At 39.0% G+C, this 23,050-nt stretch overlaps 1 protein-coding gene across 2 annotated transcripts in view; it reads right to left on the reverse strand.

Moving 5' to 3' along the window:
- The window catches only part of LOC120514561 (catenin alpha-3-like), a 2,459,329-nt gene that overhangs the window by 128,294 nt on the left and 2,307,985 nt on the right, over nt 1–23,050 (reverse strand). The window lies entirely within an intron of this gene.

Here is a 23,050-nt window from a genome sequence, read left to right on the forward strand (position 1 = left end):
TTGTTTTGTGGATAAAATAACATTTCTGCTTTTAGAGCTCTGTAGATATCTCAAAATGTCTGGTTATGGCTTGTCAGTCCTTTTTAATTAGAAATTGAATTTTGCCCTTTTGTAGTTGTTCAGAAATGAATTGAATTAAGTCAAAATGTCCTGACATCAAAGCATAGAATAGAATGCCTTTTTATTGTCATTGCACAGATTTACAACAAATTCTTTGTGCGTCCCCTCAATAGTATCTAGCTGAAATACCCAGCATTGCCCGGGAGGAAAATAAAGTGGTTTTTTTTATTTTATTTAATTGATTGAGAAAAACATAATTTAAAAAAAAAACACAACTTTAAAAATAAAAATAAATTAACAAACAATAAAGACTCACTAATGTCCTTGTCTTGCAGTCAGTTGATGCTCAGAACCGGCAAACTTTATTTAATTTGAAAAGCAACAGGGGCGCGGTGCTGCTTAAACATAAAGAACTTTAAAAATAAAAATAAATTAACAAACAATAAACCTGGGTTCGCTTCCCGGGTCCTCCCTGCGTGTAGTTTGCATGTTCTCCTCATGTCTGCGTGGGTTTTCTGCGGTGGGTTGGCACCCTGCCTGGGGTTTGTTTCCTGCCTTGCTCCCTGTGTTGGCTGGGATTGGCTTCAGCAGACTCCCGTGACCCTGTAGTTAGGATATAGTAGGTTGGATAATGGATGGATAGTGTGGACTATGGCCGGTCAGTCATCCCGGCCAATAACCCCAGGCCGCCAGGTGGAGCTCTCCCTGCAGCATGGAGGAATGCCAGCAGGGAATTATGGACAATGGAGTTTTCATCCACAGACCTGCTGGATACCACAGGGGCTCCTAGAGGACACTGCAGGGAGGTCCAGGGACTGTTACGTGCCCTATAACCCGGAAGTACGTCTTAGTCACAGTGACAGAAGGAATGACGTACTTCCGGGATAAAGAAGAGGACTTTTGATCTGACCTGGAAGTGATAGGTAGTCACATGGACTGTGGGATCGGAAACACTTCCGGATTAGGGAATATAAAAGACTGTGGGAGATCTCAGACGAGTGAGCTAAGCTGAATGGCAGAGTGGCAACGCGTCTAGGAGTGGAGGATTGTTTATTGTATTGATTGTATTGTATGAGTATTGTGGAGAGAAAGTTGATTTGTGCACTATATAATTATAATAAAGTCAATATTTTGACTTTTACCTGGTGTCTGACGACTGGTCTGAGGGTTCAAGGGGACGACAGCACCCCCTATCTGTCACAATGGATAAAGACTCACTAATGTGCTTGTCTTGCAGTGTTGTATGTATTTTATCATCCAGTTGACGCTCGGAACCGGCCAACTGTATTTAATTTGAAAAGCAACAGGGGTGCGGTGGTACTCAAAAATAAACAATGCTGGCAGTCGCCTGGTATATACTAACTGTGTAAGCTCGTGCTGTTACAAGCACAGGATCCTAGAAAGTATTTAAATCATCAGAACTACTCTGGATATCTCTTTGCTAGAAGGATTCATGTTGCTGAAGTGCTTGCATCGTTTGTGCATTAGCAGCTAAGTGGCTGTCTTTCTTAGGAGGTTTTCTTTTGCCGGTGCACTGGCCTCACTTGCGTATCCTTGTAGCTGGAGCCCTCACCCCGACTCTACATCTCACTTCCAGGCTGGACAGACACTCACACTTCCACACATAGAACTCTATTTAATTTCAAAAGCAACAGGGGTGCAGTGACGCTCAAACATAAAAAATGCTGGCCGTCGCCTCCAGTTTGCCCTCTGGTGGTCTTTCCGAGTGTCAACTGGATGAAAACATGCATACAATATACTGCAAGATCACCCCCCACCCTACTCAGAAGGGGATGGGTTATGGCTGATTATACCCTATAGTATTTTTAGTCGACCAATGAGGAACATGTGTACCAAGTTTCATGAAAATCGCTCCAGCTATTATAGATATAGATATAATAAAAACAGAACCTACAAAAGATTCAACAAATGCTTTGCATTTTTAACTACACACATATGAGGGGCATTCAATTATTTATCTACCTCAGTAGGAAAGAAAATAATTTTCAAAAAATGTTTGTTTTATTTTTCAGTATACTGCCCTGATAGCACCATATAATTCATCCACTTTTCCTGCAATGACTTTAACCCTCTTGGAAAAAAAAATCTTCTGTTTGACTTTCAAACCAGGACGTCACAGCCGACTTGATGTCTTCATCACTTGAAAACCGCTGTCCACAGAGAGCTTTCTTCAAAACTCGGAACAGGAAATAATCTGAAGGAGCAAGGTCAGGACTGTAGGGTGGATGGTTCAGCTGCTGGAACCCAAATTCTCAGATGGCAGCCTGTGATTGATGTGACATGTGAACCGGCGCATTGTCATGAAGAAGCAGCACGTCTGCTGTGAGTTTTCCTCATCTTTTCTCCTTGATTAACTGCAGAAAAGTGATCTTTGTATTGTCGTAACTCTCTCCATTTATGGTTGTCTTGTGTGGAATGAACTCCAGAAGCAAAAGTCCTTCAGTATCCCAGAAGACAGTTGTCTTGACCTTAACTGCAGATTTTTCCATCTTGAGATGAGTTGTGCTTCCACTGCATTGACTCCATTTTGGACTCAGGATCTCTGTGATAGACCCAAGTCTCATCTTCAGTCACCAAACGATGAAAAAAGTCACTTGGTCATCACAGAACATCTCCAAATTCTCCTGAGAGCACTTAAGCCTTTCTGGCTTGGCATCAGCGTTCATGGAACCAATCTTGCACTGACCTTTGACGTGCCCAAGTTTTCAAAAATTATTTTCCAAATTGGGGCGGCACGGTGGCGCAGTGGTAGCGCTGCTGCCTCGCAGTTAGGAGACCCGGGTTAGCTTCCCGGGTCCTCCCTGCGTGGTGTTTGCATGTTCTCCCGGTGTCTGCGTGGGTTTCCTCCGGGCGCTCCGGTTTCCTCCCACAATCCAAAGACATGCAGGTTAGGTGGATTGGCGATTCTAAATTGGCCCTAGTGTGTGCTTGGTGTGTGGGTGTGTTTGTGTGTGTCCTGCGGTGGGTTGGCACCCTGCCCAGGATTGGTTCCTGCCTTGTGCCCTGTGTTGGCTGGGATTGGCTCCAGCAGACCCCTGTGACCCTGTATTTGGATTCAGCGAGTTAGAAAATGGATGGATGGATGGCTGGATTTTCCAAATTGTACCTACTGAGATAGCCATTTCTTTAGCTATTTGGGAAACCTTAATTCATCTGTCTGACAAAATTAAATCCTCGACTTTCTAATACATTTCTGTGGAAGTTGCTTCCACAAGCCGTCCAGTGTGAGGGTCATCTTCAATGAATCTCCTTAGGCTTTTTCCATTTTTTGTGAAAAATTTTACAACTGAACGTTGCTCCAAATCTAGCTTTTTCTTATTTGATTCGCACAAGGACTCTCCTGACATCCTGACTCTTAGAATGTTACACTCGCTATGAGCCACAACTGTGCATGAGTGACCTTGAGACATATCACAACATGTTTAGACTTGGTTTAACATGCTTGCTACTTTCTTTTATACTCAGGTAGATAAATTATTGAACACTCCTCGTATAAACCAATAAAACAATAAAACCAATAAAACATTGAAAAGGTGGAAACAAATAAATAGTAAATAGTGGAGTAGCTCCATTTTAAAGTGATTGTAATGAGTCTCCAAGATGTTTCACTTTCATCCCATTGATGTCATGAGTAAGAGTAAAAGACATAAGATCAAAAGCACTTAGATGCACTAAACAGCTATCTAAGAAAAATTTAGTTCTCTAATAGCACTCAGGTAGAAGCTTTCAGTAGTCTGGAAGTGTGCATCTTAATAGAACTGCAATGCATTCCAGAAGGCAGCAAAGTAAAAAAGGTGGTGGCATAGGTGAGATTGGTCCCTAATAATTTTTGTGGCCTTTTGTAAACATTGTGTTCTGTATATGTCCTCTAGTGAAGGTAACTGGGTGTTGGTTATTTTTTGTGCTGATATGATGACTCTCTGAAGAGCCTTCTTGCCAGCCACAGAGCAGCCAGCATACCATACCAGGATGCTATATAGGTTAGTATGTTTTTCACAGAGCAGTGATTAAAGGACACCCAACGGTTGCTTGAACAGGCTAGCCTTCCTCTGCATCCTTAAGAATTAGAGCCACTTCTCTGCCTTTTTCATCAGAGAAGTTGTGTTAACATACCATGTGAGGTCCTGGGAGATGTGTGTGCCAAGGAATTTAAAGCTAGGCACCCTCCACATTATGTCTCCTCTGATGTATAGAGTACCTGGTTCCTATTTCTGCCTCCTGAAGCTGATAATCATGACAAAGAAACCTTCATGCTTAACTGTGACACCTATAAATATCAAAAATGAAGTAGTCGCAACTATGCAAAATACTTGTAATGGAACAGCTAATAATACTGTGACGGTGTGGGTCCTGCTCCATGCTCCCCCTTCCCGTTTGGGAGCCTCTCAAACCCAACACCATTGATAATGTATGAGGACAAATCACACATAAAGCAAAGGGAAGGTGCTTACAAAAAAAATCAAGTTTGTGTGCAAAAGAGTTCTCAAAGTTCACAAAAATATCTAAAAAAACAGTGAAAAATCCAAATGTTTAAAACCAGGCTAAAAATGAGAAAAAAAAAACACCAGCAGTCATTGGGACAAATGAACCAAGCCTATTTCCTTCCAGGTCTTCCAGCTCACCCATTGCTCATTCAGCTGGAGAGACTTCAGCAGCCATGATCCTCCCAATCCCAACTCCTGCCTTGACTGCCTCTGTCGGCATCTACCAGACTGTTCGTGGGTCGGTTGTCATCTCATCATCCTTCACTCCCACAAAGTCGTCCCTCAGATCCCTTGAATGGACACCACTTCAATTGCACCTACTTTTCAACACAATCAGTGGGTTCAATCCGTCCCTTGCGCACCAATCACTTGCTCTGTCGCAGGACCCCTGATCGCACTGCCTACTCTCTTTCTGTAGCTGGCTGGCTCATACTCTTTCTCTGCTACAATGCCGCACTCTTGTTCTGCAAGCCTTTCTCTCTCTTTTGCAAGCCTTTCTCTCTCTTTTGTTTTTTCCTCTCTTTCGTCTTTTCCATCTCCCGTGCCTGCCTGTTCTTACACGGATGGTGTGCGCAGCATCTCAATCACACATCAGGGGACGCCAATGAAGCAACCGAGAAAGATTGCACCCTCACGTGCAGGTTCAACTCGCCCCAATTATCTCATCAACTCCCCCACAGAGACTGACACGGCCAAATGGAATATTTATTAAAAACTAGCGATTCGTTCGGAGCCACAGGCCCGCTATATCACAAACACCACACCTCTTTTAATGTTTTTGGGTGCTTTATTGTCATGTGTCACAAAGACAACAAATGTGTTTTGGCACATGCTTTCAATACAGCAAACACAAATCTTCTGTCATCTGATTCTCAGTCCTGCTTAATCCAATTCAGAGTTGGAGGGTGAGGGGGTGGAAGGGGTGGAAGGAGTGGAGCCTATCCTAGCAGTTACTGGCACAAAGCAGGAAACAGTCCTGTACAGATCACCACTGTATTGCAGGACCCAGTTTAGTCTTCAGTTAACCAAACCTGCATGTCTTTGGAGTTGTCTGAGTGAAACCAGGGTGACTTTTGTCATTGTGTTGTGTAGTAATGAGATATCTTATTTCAAATTCCAGGTCACTGGCATGTTTTTCGCAATTAGGTATGTGAGCTGGTCAAACACAGGTTCAAACAAAATCACAAATATTTGGGACACCAGCCAGTTAATTCTCACAAATCTCTCGATAAAGTTAAACAGGTGCCATCTAGTAACACGTAACATAAGGCAGCAGGGAACAAAACAGAAAATAGCTTTAGAGTTAATTCTAGCAGACAAAACAACGAAAGCCTTTCCTAGAGCTTTCACTCGTCAGAACCGGTCTCATCAAAAGACAAATTAGTGGCGGCATCCAGTCTTTTTATAATGGGAGAACCGGAAGAGGCGGAACTAATTTCCTTCATTGGGAGATTTCTGGGAGCTGTGGGGAGAAAAGGAAACAGAGTTAGTTACAGCGCCCCCTCTCGCTCTGGTGGGTTACCATTTACCTCGAATGAGCCAGCAAGGAGATCCTCAGACGCACATGTGAGACAGTTGCAAAGTACTGGAAAAGGCATGCATACAAGCACATCCAAATTTAACTCACACCATGAGAATTTACAGTCATTATTCAAACTAACATGGAATACTTTGGGCTGCAAAGGGTAGATTGACGTACCACGTGAAGAACTCAAATGGAAACAATAAAAGAAAATGCAAACCAGACTCTTGGTACCATGAGGGAGTATCACTATATACTGTGTCTTTTGAAATGTATATAGAAATACTCCGAACAAAATTTTTCTTACTTTTCTCTTTTTAAAAATATTCCAATTAGTTACAAAATGCAGAAATCCCATTGAAGGATAATAATACCCTGTCATTGTATGTCTCCATTGAATTTGAAGCCATACGTTTAGACTATGAAAATGTGAAAGGATGATAAGCCTTACTCCCCATTTAATGATATACTGGATAATGTGATAGTGGAGTGTTTGTTGACCTTCTGTGAAGCCTACTGAGCCACTCAGCATGAAAAATGTCTGCTTATAAGCTCCTGTGTTGTCTACTGGAACCCATTCATTGTTTTCATTGCAATCTCCATAATGACAAGTCTGGCTTCAAGACAGAAAAAAACTAGCAAAGTGCATTTGTGTAATGCAAAACTTTATTGCATTAAGTGACACTCTAAATAAAAAAATAAATAATGTTTAAAAACCATTAGATAGTGCAGCCGAGCAACAATGATGGAAGGATTTGCTACTTAAACCTTGAAATAGGATTACAAATCCACTACTTCTGTTCACAATGTGCATTGTTAAAATCTATTTCTAGAAATAAAATGATTATAGTTGTAATCTATAATTGTTCTGATACTGTTCTATGAAGCAGAAATGGTATCCATCTTGTAGATAAGAAAAAATATAAAGTGGAAGAGTGTGCTTAAAGCAAGACCTCCAGATTTTAGAAGGCCCAGTTTGTCTCGTGTATACTTCATGTGACAATTGGTCAACCAGTAATTAAATTCAGGGTAGTGTGCAAAACCCAAAATTAATACTGGTTAACACATAAGAACATACGAAATTTGACAAACGAGAGGAAGGCCATTCATTACATCAAACTTGTTTGTTGAGCTAATAGCTAAACTGTCCCAATATCTCATCCAGATACTTCTTAAACGTTTTCAGCTACAAAATCAGGTCCAGGCTCCTAAAACTGTTTGCAAAAGAAGTGCTTCATGGTTTCAGGCTAAATGCACTTCCCTTTAAATTCCACTGGTGTTCTTGAGTATTTGATTCACCGTTAGGTTGAGAGAATTCTTCTGGATTTACTTTATCAATACCTTTGAGGCTTTTAAAGACCTGGATTAGGTCGTCATGCAGTCTTCTCAGTTTGAGACTACGTAGGCTTTATTCTGTGGGTCTGTCAGATTACGACAGGTCCTTAAGGCCTGTGGTAAACTCTGCTCTGCACAGCTTCAGGTGTCATTTTTGTAGTTTAGTGACCTTTACTGGTAGATTATATATTCCAAACATAATGTCCTTTAACAGTTTATATATATATATATACAGTAAAGGCCAAAAGTTTGGACACACCTCCTCATTCAATGTGTTTTCTTTATTTTCATGACCATTTACATTGGTAGATTCTCACTGAAGGCATCAAAACTATGAATGAACACATGTGGAGTTATGTACTTAGCAAAAAAAGGTGAAATAACTGAAACATGTTTTATATTCTAGTTTCTTCAAAATAGCCACCCTTTGCTCTGATTACTGCTTTGCACACTCTTGGCATTCTCTCGATGAGCTTCAACAGGTAGTCACCTGAAATGGTTTTCACTTCACTTCACTTGCCTTATCAGGGTTATTTAGTGGAATTTCTTGCTTTATCAGTGGGGTTGGGACCAGCAGTTGTGTTGTGCAGAAGTCAGGTTAGTTGGACGATCATTTATTTTTCAATAGGACAATGACCCCAAACACACCTCCAGGCTGTGTAAGGGCTATTTGACCAAGAAGGAGAGTGATGGAGTGCTGTAAATGGTCATGAAAATAAAGAAAACACATTGAATGAGGAGGTTTGTCCAAACTTTTGGCCTGTACTGTATATATATATATATATATTTATATATAACATGTTATTTGCCTTTTTAATTGTTTCTGCTCATTGTTTAGAACACAAAACCCTAAATTCTTTATTATTTTATTTCCTTTATTCCACCTTATACAATTTTTTGTATTAGGAATTTGTTAGTTTTCGCATACTCCTTGGGGTCAGAGCGCAGGGTCAGCCATTGTACAGCACCCATGGAGCAATTGATGGTTAAGGGTCTTGCTCAAGGGCCCAGCAGAGTAGGATCTCTTTTCGCAGTGACGGGGATTTGAACCGGCAACCTTCTGGATACCAGCACAGATCCTTAGCCTCAGAGCCACCACTCCACTCCAGCCCTTTACAGCGGTTGCCTCAAGTAGGTCAGTGTGTCTCCCAACTTGTATTCATAATTGACGTTCCTTTTGCCCTTTGCAGGACTTTACACTTTTCTGCATTAAAGTCCTGGGATGCACTAGTACTGACGTGTCTTTCTTGTAGCGTGGTGACCAGAACTGCACACAATACTCCAGATGCAGATACATTAGTGCATTATACAGGCTGAGCATAACATCCTGTAAGAGCCAATCTTAGAAATGTAAAGCTTTAAATTAAACTCATATTTGTGTTTCCTTAATTAGAATATAATACAATTTTCTTTCACAGCTATAGATTATGGTATAGCCTTTCACCCCCGTAAGTTAATGTGAGATTGATCCTTCATAGCTATATCTGTAATACAGAGTGTTAATTGAGTCAGTGTGGGTTTAGGAATAGTCTTATAGCTAGCAGTGACTGAAAGACCCATTTACAGTTTGTAAATAGGATAAGCATACAGTTTTTTGACCATTTAGAAATGTTTCAACTGTATGAGTATACTTAAAAGAATTAAACAAGATATGTAAGCTTTAAACAAAACTTTTCTTAAACAAGAACGTTTCTTTTCCTTGCTATATCAGTTTTTCTCTATTTTTGTTTAACCTTGAATTTTTACTAAAGCTTTTAAAATGAAGATATTTTGTCTGTGGAATCATTTCAACATGTTAAGCTATTGCCAGAATCCCATGAAACAAACTAAAGCTGCAGAATTTGGTAATTTTTGGTAAATTCAATCTACACATGCCTGATTTATATTCGACAATTTTTACAATATAACCTAATATTCTTTTTGCATTTTTAATCGCTTCTGTACATTTCTTAGATGATGAAAATGTTGCGTCAACATAATCCCTTAAATTCTTTTCAGTGGTTACTTCCTTTAGGGCAGTGTCTCCCACCTTGTATTTATAAATGACTTTTGCTTTGCCCACATGTACCACTTTGCACTTTTCTACATTAAACTGAATTGTTTAGGTTTTCACCCACTTCTGAGGCTTGTCCAGGACTTTCTGAATTGTTTTGCTGCCTCCTCAGTGTCTGCCATTCCTCCAATTTTAGTGTCATCTGGGAATTTCACACATTTAGTAACTATACCAGAATCAATGTCATTAATATAAATCAGAAAACTTAACAGGCCAAGGACGGACCCCCAAGGGACTCCACTGATGTCCTCACTTTACATGTAGCCTACTCCTGTTATCTCTACTCTTTGTCTCCTGCTGGTTAGGGAACTTGAGATGCAGTTTTATAGGCTGCCTCTGATGTCTACAGCTTCTACTTTTATAATTAATCTTGTTGTGCGACTGAGTCAAAGGCTTTCTGAATGACTAAGTAAATTATGTTGTATGCTTTGTTTTTGTGAACCTCCCCAGCTGCTTGTTCAGAAAAAAATCTAAAAGATTTGCTTATCAGATTCTTCATTTCATAAAGCCATGCTGGCTGTTATTTAACATATTATTTTTCTATTGGTAATTTTCTAACATTTCTTTCCTATTATAGTTTCCATAATTTTGCATGGTACAGAAGTAGAACTTACTGGTCTGTGATTGCATTTGTTTCTTCCTTTAAAAAACTAAGGGGCTTTGCCCCCTGCTCGCTTCGCTTACCAACCCTCAGGCCTGCGCTATGCGCTAGTCTCTTTGCGGTTTAGCCGCTCACGTACAGGGATGTGGATGTACAATTTAAACAGATTTAAATTTTCATTTGAAGTGTTACATTTGCATCCACGTGACATATAACTGCCCATGATTGTATTTCATTTCTTTCTCTCTATTAAATAAAATGACTTTTTTGAATGTTTGTCCCTGTGATTTGTTAATTGTCTTTGCAAAAGCTATTCTAATGGGAAACTGTTAACGTTTTAATTCAAATGGCATATCAAGATCTCCTTTGTTATCCTTCTTTCAACAGTAATTCGGTCTGAAGAAGACCGGACAGTGTTAACGGTTGTACTGTAGATATTCTTCAGGATATTGTAAGTTGATGTTTTCATCTTACGCACGATCATCACCAACTGTTTCATCATAGTCTATTGATACTCATTTAACCAATTTGCCGTGTCACCGATCAACAATTTTCGTGTTAATTTGTTTGACTTCATCGTTTCTCAGTGCTAGGATTGCCCATGTACTCATTTCTTCTGTTGATAACCCTTTGGGATGAAATTCTTCATTAAGATTTGGACATAATAAGTCTTCTTTTATTGGGAACTTAAAATGTGGAAAACATTAAAATTTATAAGCATTCACAAGAATGAGAGGTGAGAGTACCGTGATCTTTTTTAAAAATGGTTGCTAGAAGGGCATGACTTGAATAAATATCATGACAATATTCTCATCTCACGGGACTTGAAAAAATCTTTTCAAAAAAGTCACGTCTCTTCTCCTAAAAAGTCTTGTAGCGTCAAAAGATTTTTTTTTATATAATAGAGAGACTTGGCAGAAATATTTAGTTAGTGTGCCTGCTATTTCCATCTTGATTTTTAATGATTTCTCCTTTTATGTCCTTAAGGTTTTTTAAATTCTTTTTAATCGTCTTGTTGCTGAAGTAGTACTCAAAAAATTACCTACTAGTTGTTTTTTCTTCATTAGCATTTTTTTTTAATTTTAAAAACATTTAAAATGTTTTTTTCGACTTCTTGCTGTCGTGTCCAGTAGTCAGAATTATTTAAGGTTCATTTAATTTTCTTGTACAGTGATCTTTTACATTTACTTTTTTCATAATATCTTTGCTTATCTGTTTTGGACAATTTTTTAGTTGTTTTGTTTTACTGGTTTTCGGAATAAACTTATTTTGTGGATTGATCAGGATGTCTCTGAAATGACCATCTATAATGTATAGATTTTACTTTTCTCTTCTGTGTGTTCTAGATACTTTTGCGAATTATAGTCTGCTTTCCTCAAATTATACTGTAAGTGTTTGCTTTGTGTGTTTTCAAATATAATCTGAAATTTTACCTTGTCCTGATCACTGTTCTTGAGGTATCAATGACTCTGTCTTCATTGTTCATAAAGATGAGGTCTAGACAGGTGTTACCATGTGTTGAACTTGAAACAAATGGTGAGAAAACGGTTTGCCATCTGCACAATTTCAGTTTCCTCGTTTGCATTTTCAATCAATGTTTGAAAAGCTAAAATCATCCATGATCACTACATCCTATTTATCGCAAATACGTCTTATTTAATTAAATAATGAAAAACTGAATATGGTGACCTGTAGCAATTTCCAATAATCAAACCTCTGACTTTCTGCCTAAATAGTTTAACTCACAATGGTTCCAAAGTATTCCCTTCTTCCATCTTGAATTTATGGGTTAAAATATTATTTTTCACATATAGAGCCACACCTCCTTGTTTCTTTCTTTGTCTGTCTCTCCTGAATCACATATAGTCGTTAATGAAATATTCCTGTGCAGTTGCTAATGTAATATTCCTCTACATCATTCTCATTTAGTCATGACTCTGTAATTCCTACAATACTGTAGTCCTAAATCATTACTGTTGCCTCTAGTTTATTCATTTTCCTGCTAATACTCCTTGCATTAAGGAGTAAACATTTTAACAGGAAAAAGCTACTTGTGCTTTGGTTCGAGGCTGGGTTGGCTGTTTTTTTGTTTCTTTCTCAGTTTTCCCTTAACACAATCTATTTTTAATGTCTGTACACTTCCTTGAAGATTACAGCTCTTAGAATATTTTCCCATTTCTCTTGTAGTCCATCTTGTCAGTAAAGGAAACGTCTATGGTGAAAGGCATTCCAGTGGCTGAGAAAAGTAAATTAAAGAACATAACAGACGGGGGGTTCATATTTCTGAACTCACTATTATGGATAACCTTAAACAGGCACAACTCATCTCTGCTATCATCACAAAGGATTTGCACTGCTTTGACTTCCTCAGATCATCATCTTTTACAGGTACATATCAGAGTGCAACTTGGTGGTACATCAGCTTTGGACAGTACAGCATCATAGGTAGGGAAGTCAGCGCAAGATACAGCTTGCACACTGCTCATTTCTGTTCAGGACATATGAAGTGAATTTGGAAAGTATTCAGACCCCTTCACTTTCTAAACTGTTTACTGTGTCAGATCAGATCAGGTCAGGTTGGGAAGCATGTACTGGTACAGTGAGCTGCTGCACCCACCACACGACGAAACAGCTCAGGGTCCTGGTTGGCAACCCGCCAGGCAGACACATGGCCAAGTCAGTTCCACCCTCTGGAAATGACCCTCTATCTGCTGCAGCCAGGAATTAAGTGGGTGTCCCCTTCATCTGGTCCAGCCACACGGGTCCTCAACAATCTTGCAGGCCGGATCACCCTCAGGGTATCGCACCACATGGCCATATTGCCGTAACTGATGTTCCACCACAATGTAGGTAATTTGTCTCATTCGGACTCTGTGCTCATTTGACACAAAGTCAAACCAGTTGTACCCAAGGATTCTCTGAAGAGACACACTACCAAAGGAGTCCAGTCTTCGTCTCAGGTCACTGGATAGTATAGCCACACACCCCTTTTCAGCGACCTCATGACCCCCCATGCTCTCCTAATCTGTCTACTGACTTCATAGGAAGAGTCACCAGAGACATAACTGTCACCGCCGAGGTAAGTAAGCCTCTCAATAAGGTTGTCACTCTCTCCACACTCAGACACACTGCTGATGGCTGTGCCTACAAGGGCATTAAAAGTCTGGTGTTTATTGTGCCATAGATTTAATTTTAAATGAGTAAATGGGCTATGTATACCTATCAATCTACACTCAATAACTCATAATGAACCGAAAATGAAAACATGCAGGCTTGTAAATCCATCCATCCATCCATTATCCAACCCGCTACATCCTAACTACAGGGTCACGGGGGTCTGCTGGAGCCAATCCCAGCCAACACAGGGTGCAAGGCAGGAAACAAACCCCGGGCAGGGAGCCAGCCTACTGCAAGGCTTGTAAATATTTTTAAAAAACAAAAATTGAAATCTCTCATTTTTATAAGTATTCAGACAGGCAGTATTCATAGCTTCAAGTCTTCTCGGCTAAGTCTCTACAAGCTCTGCACACCTAGATTTGCGCAGTTTATCCCATTCTTCCTGGCAGATCCTGTGAAATTCCATTAGATTGGATAGGAAGTGTCTGTAAACTGCCACTGCCAAATCTCTCCTCAGATATTCTGTGGAGCTTATGTTCGAGCTTTGGCTGGGTCACTCAAGAACACTCAGACACTTGTCCTGAAGCCACTTCAGTGTTGTGTTAAATGAGTTCTATCCAAAGAGTTTGTCTCACCAAACCAGAGAATCCTTTCCCTTATGTTCCCAGAGTCCTTTAAATGCCATTTGTCAAACTCCAAGTGGGCTGTCATATAAATCTGATTGATGAAGTGATGGTAAGATAATTGTCCTTTCAGCAAGTGCCACCATCTCAGTAGACGATGTCTTAAACTGTGTCAGAGTAACCAAAGGGCCAATGGTGATCTCCCAGATCAAGCTCAGTTACTGGTGGTTCCAAACATCTTTGATTTCACAATTATCAAGGCCACTGTGCTCCTAGGAAAACTAAAAGCTTTAGAAATGCTTTTATATCCTTACCTTGATGTATGTATCAGCACAATTTGATAGTGGAGGTCTACAAGGAGTTCAAGGCAATTCAACTTTATCTCAGATTGTGCACTACAATGTTTTGAAATTTTAAAATCTTCCATTGAAAACCATTGGCAAATTTGCCAACTTGTCTATTTTAAAACAGAAAACCATTTTGTATGAAACTGCAAATTACTGTACTGTTTCAATTAGATTTACATTGACAGCAGTTATACCAACTTGTGCATTTTCTATATTTTTCTATTTTTTACTTTCAATAGCTGCTACTGACAAACAGATCCCCATTACAATTTAATGAAGCACCTGCAGGCTGCATGTTCAGGTAAAGAAGCCACTGTCATGAGTTCTGGCTATGTGTGCAGGCAATCCTACAACTGCATGTCCCGCTAGATACACGCATTAACAAATTGTTTCTGCTTCATAAAGTCTTCCTAGCTACCACAGTGCAAATGGAGGAGAAACAGTGCATCAGATGTTTAAAGTAATAACAGATTGGTTGAATGAGTAGAAACATTAGAACACTCTAGACGAGAACAGGCCATTCACCCCAGCAAAGCTCGCCAGTCCTATCCACTTATTTCTTCAAAAAAAACATCAAGTTGAGTTTTGAAAGTCCCTAAAGTCTTACTGTCTACCACACTACTTGGTAGCTTATTCCAAGTGTTTGCTTCTCTGTGTAAAGAAAAACTTCCAAATGTTTGTGTGAAATTTCCCCTTAACAAGTTTCCAACTGTGTCCCCGTGTTCTTGATGAACTCATTTTAAAATACAAGTCTCGATCCACTGGACTAATTCCCTTCATAATTTTAAACACTTCAATCATGTCACCTCTTACTCTTCCTTTGCTTAAACTGAAAAGGCTCAGCTCTTTTAATCTTTTCTCATAATTTATCCCTTGTAGCACTAGGGCTGACCCTAGTCGCTCTTCTCTGGACCTTTTCTAGCGCCGTTATGTACTTTTTGTAGCCTGGAGACCAAAACTGCACACAGTACTCAAGATGAGGCCTCACCAGTGCATTATAAAGGTTCAGCAGACCCTCCTTGGACTTGTACTCCACACATTGTGCTATATAACCAAAACAATCGGTTTGCCTTCTTAATGGCTTCTGAACACTGTTAGGAAGTCGATAGCTTAGAGTCCACTATGACTCCTAAATCCTTCACATAAGGTGTACTCACGATTTTCAGACTCTCCATCTTGTATTCAAACCTAACATTTTACTTCCTATGTGTAATACTTCACATTTACTGACATCAAATTTCATCTGCAACAAATCTGCCTAATCCTGGATATTGTCCAAGTCCTTCTGTAATGATATAATGGATTCCAAATTATCTCCTAATCTACTTATTTTGGTATCATCTGCAAACTTGACCAGCTTGTTACTTATATTCCTATATAAATCACCTAGCACTGACCCCTGTGGAACACCACTCTTAACATCGGCCAGTTCTGATGAGGTTCCTCGCACCATCACCCTCTGCTTCCTGTGTCTGAGCCAATTCTGTACCCATCTAAAAACATCACCCTGAACTACCACTTCTTTTAACTTGATGCCCAACCTCTCATGTGGCACCTTATCAAATGCTTTCTGAATGATCTTCCTAAACATAAAAGTATAAAATGCAAACAAGGAAAACAAAACGTTATCTTGGTATAAATGAAGCATCCTGTGGTCTTGTAAACCGTTATACACAGAATGAATCAATATTAATTCAGTACCAGCCTTATACTAAACCAACCTATTTCACTGACGCTGTTATTTAACATCTGGTATCCATAATTTTCTGTCGTTACATAAAAATTTACCTTTCAACTCTGTTATTTCCTTATATTTATCATAACTGATTAGCTTTGCAAGTCTTATTTCATAAAAAATACTACGGCCAGACATGTTCAAACACAGAAGGAATTCAATTTATTTCTTTTTTAGGCTATGTTAATTGTCATTGGGAAATTGTTACTATGTGAGAGTATGTTTATGTGTGTTGCCTGTGATGAACTAGAGTCCTTTCCAGGCCGGTTTTCAGTCTTTTCCCCAGCAGCCTTTGGCACTCGTAACCCTACATTGGATTGAGAAGATTCTAGAACCTACCTCAGTGAACTCAGTGCATCGAGGGCTACAGTGCTTTCTCAGCACTTGGATGCAACTGAGTGTTGTGCCATGCAAGCATTTTCTAACTTGTTTTTAAAGTGGAAGTGAATTACGTTGTATGCTTGCATGAACAAACCAGATAATTTTTGTTTCATTTTGAGGGGAATTCATAGTATACCAATAGTTGCTTACTTTTACAAAAGCCTAGATTTATTTCAGTTGCAGAGTTGCTGATCAAATGAAGTTTGGGTCCCTAAAATGTCCAGCAATAGCCATTTGAAAACTCTATCAGGCTGAATAAAGGGAACTCATAAATTGACATGATCTGGCGTGAGCTACTTCTGCATGACTAGGATAAAGGGGTTTGCGTGTAAGTCAAAAATAATAATTACACTATATATAAAACAAATATATGTGAAAGTTATAAGTCTAAATAATTGTATTTAATTTTTTTCCCTAAAAATTGTGTTTTTTATTTAAAACCTCCATCTCGTAAAAACTAAATGTAGTAGAGAAACTCAGGTGCCAGATTTGGATTCAGCCAAAGAACATCTCAAATTTTTGACAGGCATGTTTTTTTTGTTTTTTTTTGCAGACCAGTGTTATACTATAACTACCCTAAAAAACCTTCAGCTTTAATAATAAATGTAATGGGAATGCCTTCATGATGTCCATCCAAACTCAAAATCCGAAAATATAGAAAAAATATATTGATTGATAAATAAACCGCATAGGCAGGAGGCAAACACAAGGGAGCCACAACCATACAGATAAACACTAGTGGAAACAAAACTCTCTTACCTCTGTGGACCTGACTAAATGGATATTGAACTGCTAATAGCATGGACTCGTCTCACCTTCCTCAACTCAAACTGTATCAGAACCATATTGTGTACCTTTTGGGTTTTGGGCGTCTTTATTAGGGAGCACAAGTGTTTTCAGATCTGCTCTTTTTTGATTAGTAACTTGTGCTAAGTATAGTTGTGTTAGGGTTATCATTTGCTAGGATTTATTTTATTTTAATTATACTTTTGTGCTTAACTAAACTGATCCATGTTTTTTTGTTGTACCTTTTGCTGCCCAGTTTCAAAACAGCCTGATGTTACTGGATTATCTTGACCTGTTTTGTAGGTTGCTTTGAATAAAAGTGTCTGCTAAGCAAATTTCCATCATTGTAATTTGTAGTATCTGTTATCCTTGCCTAATGTAACAGCATTCAGATGTGTTTTGTAAAACTTTCCATTTATAGAAATGTAGATGGAGAAAGCAAAATAAGCAAAACCCACTTTTGCTACTTTTTCTGGAATAAACTTTATAATAAATAATAATTCTTTTAAATATAAAAAAAATTTATTGATTTATTTATTTTTTCTTCTCCATTTAAAAGGACATTTTTGACCTTAAAAGCCTTAGCTCCATTTCTGGGCCAGAAGCCTGCACACTCAGTGTTACAATTAGCTGGGTTCAGTAGTTGTTTTCGTGATTTGGACATGGACATATTTGATCTATGCATTAATTTAGTGTTCAACAGACCCAAGGAACATAATTTCAGCATTAGTTTTTGAATTGGAAAAAGCTGACAAAGTTATCATTTTTAAACATGCTGCTGTGACACCATCTTTGTTTTCATTTTTGGACATCTACCAGTCATTGCTTTACGTATCTGCCCAGAATTCCACTGTGAGTGCAATGCTTCTGACATCAGAGGAATTCTTTGATTATCCAGATCTAGAACCTTCACAACTTCTAAAAGATCTTTTACTATTGACTTCTCAATTAATGCATTTTTGCTCCTGACTGCTTTAGTTTCTGGTTCTGATGAAAGTTCGGCCTGATTTTTTTTTTTTTGTTTTTTGACTACGCATATCTTCTGGTCATCATCCCTTTTAATGCTTTGCATAATTCAGTAAATTTAGTTGGGGTTGGGCTGCCTGGGGTGAGAACAATATGGTTGGTTCAGACCTAAAATAAAGTCAGGTCTAGCTTTTATGTATTTGATGAGGCCAGCTCGCATACTTTATTGTGGCAGAAATAATGACATAGCCATTGTCTTGACCATTAGATGCTTGATTGTCCTGGTAGTATGGTGCCAGCTTGGACAATTATGATGACAATCACAATACTAAAGATGTGTCAGAGATAAAAATGAAACTGAATGCTCCACAACACTTGTGGTTAGCATATCCTCAACATCCTCTGCAGGAATCAACGGGAAAGGGCAGTTTCGAGTTAAAGGCTGGAGAGGGAGTAGCTTATCCTGTAGAGAAACACAGTGATGTTCACAATTCTACATTTGGTGCATCTCTGTGTGAAAAATATGCAGCATGTCATACTTTTAAAAAATGCACTCCACCACTGCAGTAATGTGAACGAGAGGCATAAATATAACTGATTTTAATGGTGTGCTATTGATTACTACACAGCTTTGGTGAATAGCACAGGTAAACAGGACAGTGTCTTTAAGGAGCAATTTTTTCATTGTTCTCCACATAAAAATAAATGTAACTTGCAAAATTGCTTGTAAAATGGGTTTTAGAGGCAGTTTTGTGAAACTGCATGCTAAACAAAATTTGTCTGTTTTCCTCATCACTACTTGTGACTATGGCCACCACCAGTTTCTGCAAACTCTTAAGTGTTGTAATTCTGTTCCATTCTTGATTTTACCTCGTTATTGAAACATTTTTATATGTTGAAAGTTTTGGTTATTATGCTTTTCTTGGATGCTAAATCTTTTTTTGATGCATTTTTATTTAATTTTCATATGGTGAAAAATTATTTGGTGTGGCACAGTGGTAGCAGTAAGGAGACCTGGGTTCGCTTCCCGGGTCCACCCTGCGTGGAGTTTGCATGTTCTCCCCGTGTCTGCGTGGGTTTCCTCCGGGTGCTCCGGTTTCCTCCCACAGTCCAAAGACATGCAGGTTAGGTGGATTGGCGGTTCTAAATTGGCCCTAGTGTGTGCTTGGTGTGTGGGTGTGTTTGTGTGTGTCCTGCGGTGGGTTGGCACCCTGCCCAGGATTGGTTCCTGCCTTGTGCCCTGTGTTAGCTGGGATTGGCTCCAGCAGACCCCCGTGACCCTGTGTTCGGGGTTGGAAAATGGATGGATGAAAAATTATTTGTGGGAACCTCCATGTTGTGGTGTAGTTGCCACCACTCTGCTAGAAATTTGGCTGGTGATGCATAGTGTGAAAGAAAGATTGGATACATATTTTGGTTTGGTTACTAATATGTTTTCTTTCTAGATCCATAGTTAAAGTCCTTTACCTAAAGGAAAAGTCAAAACAGTGTGGGCTAATATTTTTGAAATTGCTGAGTTTCTGAGAATGCCTTGCTTAACACACAATAAACCCCGAAGTATTTTTGCTTAGTACCCTGCCCTACCATAACCTATATATGGGGTGGTGTAGAAGCAAAAGCTTTAGATTTGTCCAAAATTTAGATCTCTGATTTTCGATGGATCTCAACGTTTTGGAGTCCCCTGATACCGAAAACACTGATCTCTTGATGATGGGTGTATGTCTGCCTATGTGTGTGCATGTGTCTATATGTCACACTTTCTTGAGGCCGGTCTAGAGCTAAAATGGCTGGATGGAAAAATGCCAACCTCAGAACTTAAGCCTGTTATGAGATGACAATGTGCTGTTTAGTTTTTGAGCCGAATCGTGCAGGAGAAAGAGGCACTCTAGAGGAACCCTCAAATACCGTAATTCTGCATTTATTGTGAATTATTCTCATCAATTGCTATTGTAGTGACCTATGTTATGATCAGAAAGATCAGCATCCGAGTGATAAATAAGTACTGAAATGTTATAGAATAGTTTGGGTAACTTGGTTCGTAGGGCGAAAAGCCTTCTGACACTCACGTCCAAATTTCTTTAATCATTCATAATAAGAATAAAAATGGAACCGGCTGTTGGGAGCAAAAGCTTTCATTTAATACAAAACCTGAATCCATCTAGTTACCCAAGAAACCATCCATGTACTGAGACTTCTTATTGTGATCATTTGGTCATTGAGTACAAGAGTTTTTGGCACAACAACCAACATCAAACTCATTCTAGGCAACTCTTTGAAGCATCAAAGTCACCACTTAACCTAACACAGATATCTTTGGGATCTCAGAGGACAAAAAAAAAACCTGCATGGGTTTTTGTAAACGTAGATGAAAAATACTGCCATCTAATGTAGTGTTTGCAAGATAAGCAACAAACAAAAGTATTTTCAGAATTATCAGTATATTAATACTTATTAGGAAAGCTAGATCCTGATATTTTACTGAGGATTACAGTAAGCTTGTGCACTTCATGGGTGTTACAGCATTTTAAGTTCACTGCATGATATAAGAAGAGGTGTAATTACCCTCACCCCCACACCAGAAGTAGTGCATGTGACATCAAGTTAAGTGATTCATCGAAAGCATTAAGTGTATAATGGATAGACCATTCATGCTCCTGATTTGTACTTCACTGTGCAATCAAGAGTTGGATGAAGGATGCTCCAAATTAAGAATAAAATGCCATTACCTGCCAAGAAATCAACTTCGAAACTGTATAACCATAAAGTTAAGTGCCTAAGAACACAGAAGAGATTAAACACTCTGAAGTGCCACTGTTCATTAGAAGTGCTGTAAAAACATAGACAGATTTTTGGCTTTACATAACCTAAAGTGCCTTTTAAAGCACACTTAACCATTAAAAAAAACTGCACTTCTTTCTTTTCAAGGTTCTATAACATTATATATTCAGTGTATTAGTTTTAACACTTAACTAAAATAAGAATTAAGTAATGCATACCAGCAAGCTGCGTATTTAGCCATAAGCAGTAAGTTATTGTACTGCACAAAATATATCAGCATATATAAAGACAGAAAGAGCAGCTTTTTACAAAAAGAACTCTTTATTTGCATGTATGTCAATGCACTTGCAAAACTTTTACTCTTTGTGATGTAACACATGTTTTTTGATTCTTAGCTACTAACCAATATAATGCTGAAGAAATTATGAAACACCTCCCATCTCCGGAGCCCACCAGAACAGCAAAAGGTGCAAGGAAACAAACAGCTCCAGAAAGGGCGGTGGACCAACAAAGAACATCTTTACACACACAAATGCTCAAACTCACTCCAACCTGGAATCCTCACATAATCCAACCAGTATGTCTTTGGGGATGTGGGTGGGAAAGCTTAAGAATTTGTAGTAAAACCAACACACATATGTGAAGAATATTCAAACTCCAAAATGAAAAGGTTTACTGGCACAGGACTGAAATCCAGGACACTGAATCCTCAAGGCAACAGTGCTACTCACTGTGCCACTATCATCATACTAATTACAATTTCTGCTGTTATCATTTGTAAATTGAGCTTCACTTGCAGGGCAGCATGGTATTGCATTGGTAGCACTGCTGCCTCACACTGAGAAGACCAGAGTTTGCATCCCTGGCTCTCCACGCGTGAAGTCTGCATGTTCATCCCGTGTCTGCATGGATTTCCTCTGGGTACTCCAGTATAATCCATGCAGGTTAGTTGGATTGACAATAATACATTGGACATATTGTGTGGCTGGTGTGTGTGTGTTTACCCTGCGATGGACTGGCACCCTGTCCAGGGTTTATTCCTGCCTTGTACCCTACTCTGGCTGGGATAGGCTCTATTATTTCCTGTACAGTGTCACACACATGCTCTTGGGAGGCAGTCTAAGGCTTAACTAAGGGCAAGATGCGGAGTCACGAGTTGACGAAGTACACTAATGTCTCTTTACCTTCTCCTAACAGATCGCCAGAAGGGAAGCCCAACTAAAACACTTCCAGCACCCTCACTCCCTTCCTGACGACGCCTCCCTGCTGACCTCACTTACGCCCCATCCCTTATGGACTGCCTCTTCCTGCCCAGCACCTATAAAACCCATCCACCTCATCTTATGAGTTAGTTCCGTTTGGACAGAGATAATTGCTGTTGACAATATATGAGGTGGATCCCTAAACATTTATCCTTGTCTGTCTGTTTTCTTACAACAGTTACCAAAGGAATGTGGAATAAGGACAATTAATGCTTTTTATTTTGTCTTGCATAATAATTTATATATAAAAAGGAACTCTTTAGGTAGAGATATGTGCCATAGACTTTTAACTGTTAAACTATCTATTGAACTATTTTAGGTCCTTTTAGATGTACAAAGCTGTACTGTGTTAAAAATTATACCACTTATCTATCTTGGTGCAGACTGACGTATTTCTTAACACTGTTATGCAAACGAACCTAACTTATTTCACACTATTGCTTTCTAATATTCTTCAGTCTTCTCATGATGGACTGAGGCATTAACATGGCAGGGTTCCCTCAAGCTCGTTGTAATAAAGGATGTCCATCTTGGAGACATTTGTAATGGTGATCTTGACTATTCTTCATTTTAGACACTTATTTCCATAACGCTTATATATCAGGTCTGGTGACTTCACAATATTACTTACCTGTTATTATTTCTAATTAGCTCAGTATCTTGTCATATATTGGATTTTACCAGCTTTTCTTTATATTTTGCGCATAGGTGTCACGACTCACAATTCTGTCCCTGACTGGGGTTCATATTCATGTTTTATGTCGTCTTTGTTCATTTTTGGTTCTTTTGTATATATTGTTTATTTGTATTTATTTGCCATTGCTTGAATTTAAGTTTCAATGCCTCATTTGTGTTTTGTGTGTTTTGTAAGTGGTTTCCTAGAGAGCAGGGCCACCACCCAATCGGCCCTTTTCCCTATAAATTGTAGGGTCTCCCATAGTCCCTGGTGGTTCATTTCAAATGAGTTCTGTGTTTTTGC

Source organism: Polypterus senegalus, chromosome 1, assembly GCF_016835505.1.
Source record: "Polypterus senegalus isolate Bchr_013 chromosome 1, ASM1683550v1, whole genome shotgun sequence".
In the NCBI taxonomy this organism is placed as follows: domain Eukaryota; kingdom Metazoa; phylum Chordata; class Cladistia; order Polypteriformes; family Polypteridae; genus Polypterus; species Polypterus senegalus.